Consider the following 7,086-nt stretch of genomic DNA (forward strand, 5'->3'; position numbering starts at 1 on the left):
AGTCAGGAAGGAACATCAAGTGTTGATGGTCAATAAAACCACTAAGTTCAAGAAAGGCAAGGGTAAAAAGAACTTCAAGAAGGACGGCAAGGAGGTTGCCGCGTCCGGCAAGCAAGCTGCCGGGAAGAAGCCAAAGAATGGACCCAAGCCCGAGACTGAGTGCTTTTATTGCAAGGGAAGCGGTCACTGGAAGCGGAACTGCCCTAAGTACTTAGCGGATAAGAAGGCCGGCAAAACAAAAGGTATATGTGATATACATGTAATTGATGTGTACCTTACTAGTGCCCGTAGTAGCTCCTGGGTATTTGATACCGGTGCAGTTGCTCACATTTGTAACTCAAAGCAGGGGCTGCGGAATAAGCGGAAACTGGCAAAGGACGAGGTGACGATGCGCGTCGGGAATGGTTCCAAGGTCAATGTGATCGCCGTCGGCACGCTGCCTCTGCATCTCCCTTCGGGATTAGTTTTAAACCTTAATAATTGTTATTTAGTGCCAGCTTTGAGCATGAACATTGTATCGGGATCTCGTTTAATTCGAGATGGCTACTCTTTTAAATCTGAGAATAATGGTTGTTCCATTTTTATGAGAGATATGTTTTATGGTCATGCTCCTATGGTGAATGGTTTATTCTTTATGAATCTCGAACGTGATGCTACACATGTTCATAATGTGAGTACCAAAAGAAGTAAAGTTGATAATGATAGTCGCACATACTTGTGGCACTGCCGCCTTGGTCACATAGGTGTCAAACGCATGAAGAAGCTCCATGCTGATGGACTTTTAGAGTCTCTTGATTATGAATCATTTGACACGTGCGAACCATGCCTTATGGGTAAAATGACCAAGACTCCGTTCTCAGGAACAATGGAGCGAGCAACCGACTTATTGGAAATCATACATACTGATGTGTGCGGTCCGATGAGTGTTGAGGCTCGCGGTGGCTATCGTTATGTTCTCACCCTCACTGATGATTTAAGTAGGTATGGGTATATCTACTTAATGAAACACAAGTCTGAAACCTTTGAAAAGTTCAAGGAATTTCAGAGTGAGGTTGAAAATCAACGTGACAGGAAAATCAAGTTTCTACGATCAGATCGTGGAGGAGAATACTTGAGTCACGAGTTTGGGGCACACTTAAGAAAATGTGGAATAGTTTCACAACTCACGCCGCCTGGAACACCTCAGCGTAATGGTGTGTCCGAACGTCGTAATCGCACTCTATTAGATATGGTGCGATCTATGATGTCTCTTACCGATTTACCGCTATCCTTCTGGGGCTATGCTTTAGAGACTGCCGCATTCACTTTAAATAGGGCTCCGTCGAAATCCGTTGAGACGACACCGTATGAATTATGGTTTGGGAAGAAACCTAAGCTGTCGTTTCTAAAAGTTTGGGGATGCGATGCTTATGTCAAGAAACTTCAACCTGAAAAGCTCGAACCCAAGTCGGAAAAATGCGTCTTCATAGGATACCCAAAAGAAACTATTGGGTACACCTTCTACCTCAGATCCGAAGGCAAGATCTTTGTTGCCAAGAATGGGTCCTTTATGGAGAAAGAGTTTCTCTCGAAAGAAGTAAGTGGGAGGAAAGTAGAGCTTGATGAAGTATTACCTCTTGAACCGGAAAATGGCGCAACTCAAGAAAATGTTCCTGAGGTGCCTGCACCGACTAGAGAGGAAGTTAATGAAAATGATCAAGATACTTCTGATCAAGCCCCTACTGAAATCCGAAGGTCCACAAGGACACGTTCCGCACCAGAGTGGTACGGCAACCCTGTCTTAGAAATCATGCTGTTAGACAATGGTGAACCTTCGAACTATGAAGAAGCGATGGCGGGCCCGGATTCCGACAAATGGCTAGAAGCCATGAAATCCGAGATAGGATCCATGTATGAAAACAAAGTATGGACTTTGACTGACTTGCCCGTTGAGCGGCGAGCCATAGAAAATAAATGGATCTTAAGAGGAAGACAGACGCGGATGGTAATGTGACCATCTATAAAGCTCGGCTTGTCGCTAAGGGTTATCGACAAGTTCAAGGGGTTGACTACGATGAGACTTTCTCACCGGTAGCGAAGCTGAAGTCCGTCCGAATCATGTTAGCAATTGCCGCATTCTATGATTACGAAATATGGCAAATGGACGTCAAAACGGCATTCCTTAATGGTTTCCTTAAGGAAGAATTGTATATGATGCAGCCGGAAGGTTTTGTCGATCCTAAGAATGCTGACAAAGTGTGCAAGCTCCAACGCTCGATTTATGGGCTGGTGCAAGCATCTCGGAGTTGGAACATTCGCTTTGATGAGATGATCAAAGCGTTTGGGTTTACACAGACTTATGGAGAAGCCTGCGTTTACAAGAAAGTGAGTGGGAGCTCTGTAGCATTTCTCATATTATATGTAGATGACATACTGTTGATGGGAAATGATATAGAACTCTTGGACAGCATCAAGGCCTACTTGAATAAAAGTTTTTCAATGAAGGACCTTGGAGAAGCTGCTTATATATTAGGCATCAAAATCTATAGAGATAGATCGAGACGCCTCATAGGTCTTTCACAAAGCACATACCTTGATAAGATATTGAAGAAGTTCAATATGGATCAATCCAAGAAGGGGTTCTTGCCTGTGTTGCAAGGTATGAAATTGAGCTTAGCTCAATGTCCGACCACGGCAGAAGATATAGAAGAGATGAGCATCATCCCCTATGCCTCAGCTATAGGTTCTATTATGTATGCCATGCTGTGTACCAGACCTGATGTTAACCTTGCCGTCAGTTTGGTAGGAAGGTACCAAAGTAATCCCGGCAAGGAACACTGGACAGCGGTCAAGAATATCCTGAAATACCTGAAAAGGACTAAGGAAATGTTTCTCGTTTATGGAGGTGACGAAGAGCTCGTCGTAAAGGGTTACGTCGACGCTAGCTTCGACACAGATCTGGATGACTCTAAGTCACAAACCGGATACGTGTATATTTTGAATGGTGGGGCAGTAAGCTGGTGCAGTTGCAAGCAAAGCGTCGTGGCGGGATCTACATGTGAAGCGGAGTACATGGCAGCCTCGGAGGCAGCACATGAAGCAATATGGGTGAAGGAGTTCATCACCGACCTAGGAGTCATACCCAACGCGTCGGGGCCGATCAAGCTCTTCTGTGACAACACTGGAGCTATTGCACTTGCCAAGGAGCCCAGGTTTCACAAGAAGACAAGGCACATCAAGCGTCGCTTCAACTCCATTCGTGAAAATGTTCAAGATGGAGACATAGAGATTTGTAAAGTACATATGGACCTGAATATAGCAGATCCGTTGACTAAACCTCTCCCTAGAGCAAAACATGATCAACACCAGAATTCCATGGGTGTTCGATTCATCACAATGTAACTAGATTATTGACTCTAGTGCAAGTGGGAGACTGTTGGAAATATGCCCTAGAGGCAATAATAAAAGCATTATTATTATATTTCCTTGTTCATGATAATTGTCTTTATTCATGCTATAATTGTGTTATCCGGAAATCGTAATACATGTGTGAATAACAGACATCAACATGTCCCTAGTGAGCCTCTAGTTGACTAGCTCGTTGATCAACAGATAGTCATGGTTTCCTGACTATGGACACTGGATGTCATTGATAACGAGATCACATCATTGGGAGAATGATGTGATGGACAAGACCCAATCCTAAACATAGCACAAGATCGTATAGTTCACCGGGTGGGGCCACCTGTCCCGGGGGGCCACATGGGCTGTAAGGGGTGCGCCTTGGCCTTCATGGGCCAAGGGCACCAGCCCCTATAGGCCCATGCGCCTAGGGTTTTCCCCTAGGAGGAGTCCTAGTGGTGGAAGGCACCCCTAGGTGCCTTGGGGGGGAGGGAAACCTCCCCTAGGCTGCCGCCCCCCTAGTAGATCTCATCTACTAGGGCCGGCCACCCCCCTTGGCACCCCTATATATAGTGGGGGAGAGGAGGGACTTCATACACCAGCCCCTGGCGCCTCCATCTCCCCCCGTTACGTCTCTCCCTCGTAGTCTCGGCGAAGCCCTGCTGCTGTGACGCCCTGCATCCACCACCACGCCGTCGTGATGCTGGATCTTCATCAACCTCTCCTTCCCCCTTGCTGGATCAAGAAGGAGGAGACGTCTCCCGTCCCGTACGTGTGTTGAACGCGGAGGTGCCGTCCGTTCGGCGCTGGTCATCGGTGATTTGGATCACATCGAGTACGACTACATCATCACCGTTCTTTTGAACGCTTCCGCTCGCGATCTACAAAGGTATGTAGATGCATCCATTGACTCGTTACTAGATGAACTCCTAGATGATCTTGGTGAAACGAGTAGGAAATTTTTTGTTTTCTGCAACGTTCCCCAACACTCTTCACATCCATTTGGTACAGAAGAATGTTGTGATGATTGGCATAGGCTAGCAGTATGTGAATGGCTTCAAGCCTAGACACGGGAGCGAATGTTTCATCGAAGTCAAGCCCTTCTACTCGAGTGTAACCTTGAGGAACTAGACGAGCCTTGTTCCTGACAACCTGACCATGCTCATCTTGTTTGTTGCAATAGATCCATTTGGTGCCAATGATATTGTGCTTGTGAGGATCAGGACGCTTGACCAATTCCCATACATTGTTTAGCTCGAATTGATGAAGCTCTTCTTGCATAGCTTGAATCCATTCAGGTTCCATGAAGGCTTCAACAACTTTCTTGGGTTCAGATATAGAGACAAATGCAAAGTGCCCACAGAAATTTGCTAGCTGTGTTGCTCTAGAACAAGTGAGTGGACCAGGTGCATTGATGCTATCAATTATCTTCTCAATCTGTACTTCATTTGCAACTCGGGGATGTACTGGACGAAGATTTTGCCCTTGCAGATCATTGTCTTCAGCTTCAGCATTGACTTCAGGCTGAGCATTGTCTTCGGGTTGATTTGGTGCAATGATGATTTCTTCTTCAACCTGAGCTTATGAAGGTATGATTTCTCCAGTACCCATAAGCTTGATAGATTCACTAGGAGGGACTTCATCTAGCACATTTGGAAGGTGCTCTCTTTGCGAGTCGTTAGTCTCATCGAACCGCACATCCATAGTTTCAACCACTTTATAGTGAAAGAGGTTGAAGACTCTGTAGGAGTGTGAATCCTTTCCGTATCCAAGCATAAAACCTTCATGTGCTTTCGGTGCAAATTTTGAAGTGTGATGTGGATCCTTGATCCAGCACCTAGCACCAAATACTCTGAAGTATCTGGCATTTGGATTCTTACCAGTTAGTAGCTCATATGATGTCTTCTTTAGAAGCTTGTGAAGATAAACACGGTTGATGACATGGCATGCAGTATCAATGGCTTCAGGCCAAAACTTCCTTGGTGTCTTGTACTCATCAAGCATCATCCAAGTCATCTCGATGAGGGTTCTGTTCTTACGCTCCACGATGCCATTCTGCTGAGGTGTGCAAGGAGCTGAAAATTCATGAGTGATGCCCAGTGTATCAAGATAAGTGTCGAGGCCGATGTTCTTGAATTCTGTGCCATTGTCACTTCTGATGTGCTTGATCTTGATGCCATAGTTCATCATGGCACGATTGTCGAATTGTCTGAAGACATCCTGCACTTCATTCTTGTAGAGGATTATATGCACCCATGTATATCTTGAGTAATCATCAACAATGACGAAGCCATAGAGACAAGCAGTGGTAGTGAGAGTAGAGTAGTGGGTAGGGCCGAATAAGTCCATGTGAAGCAGCTCAAAGGGTCATGATGTCGTCATGATTGTCTTCGAGGGATGCTTGGCCCTAGTCATCTTCCCAGCTTCACAAGCACCACACAGATGATCCTTCTTGAACTTGACGCCCTTGATTCCTACGACATGCTTCTTCTTCGCGAGAGTGTACAAGTTCCTCATGCCAGCATATCCTAGTCTCCGATGCCAGAGCCAGCACTCTGAAGCTTTTGCTAGAATACATACGGCCATATGTGGTCCTGCTAAGAAATCTACCATGTACAGATCACCTTTTTGATACCCTTCTAAGACTAGAGATTTGTCAGATTCCATAAGCACAAGACAACGATATTTTCAAAATATCACAATCATGTTCAGATCACAAAGCATTGAGACAGACATTAAGTTGAAACTAAGGGATTCAACAAGCATCACTTTATTCATGTGCTGATCCTTTGAGATTGCAACTCTACCCAGACCCAATACCTTGCTTTTACCAGTGTTCGCAAATGTGATGTGACTTTTGTCAGACGGGCATAGGGTTGAATCCATCAGAAGACTTCGATCGCCAGTCATGTGGTTAGTGCATCCACTATCCATAATCCATTCTGAAGCCTTTGGTGTCATATCCTTGGCACCACATGCCATGAAGCAGTAGGTGGGAGCAGAGCCATCCTCATCCTTAGCAGTGTTGGTGACGAGGCCATTGTCTTCAGTGTTGAAGATGGACTTGGTGACATATGCAGAAGCTAGAGCCAGGCTTGCCACGCTAGAATCAGATTCCTCTTCAGACTCCACATCTGCCTCCTCAGATGCAGACTCCTCCTCTAAATCCATCTCCTTTCCAACAAATGCACGAGCCTTGCTTGATGAGCTCTTCTTGTGTGATGAAGACTTCGACGAAGACTTGAAAGAAGACTTTGAGGATTTCTTCTTCGTCTTGTCATCAGAATCATATTCCTTGCTCTTCTTCTTCTTCTTGGTCTCATTGTCCGACTGTGGACACTCAGAGATGTAGTGACCAGGTTTCTTTCACTTGTGGCATGTTCTCTTCTTGTGATCACGAGAGGAAGCTTCATCATTTCTAGAGCTGGATCTTGAAGAATTTCTGAAGTCTTTCTTCTTAGTGAACTTCTGGAACTTCTTCACAAGCATAGAAAGCTCCTTTCCAATGTCTTCAGGATCCCCAGAACTGCAGTCAGATTCTTCTTCAGATGAGGAAATAGCCTTTGCCTTCAAAGCGCGAGTTTGGCCATAGTTGGGACCATAGATATCTCTTTTCTCAGATAGCTGGAACTCATGTGTGTTGAGCCTCTCAAGTATGTCAGACGAATTGAGAGTCTTGAAGTCAGGGCACTCTTAAATAATCAG

This window comes from Triticum dicoccoides, chromosome 5B (assembly GCF_002162155.2).
Source record: "Triticum dicoccoides isolate Atlit2015 ecotype Zavitan chromosome 5B, WEW_v2.0, whole genome shotgun sequence".
Lineage (NCBI taxonomy): Eukaryota > Viridiplantae > Streptophyta > Magnoliopsida > Poales > Poaceae > Triticum > Triticum dicoccoides.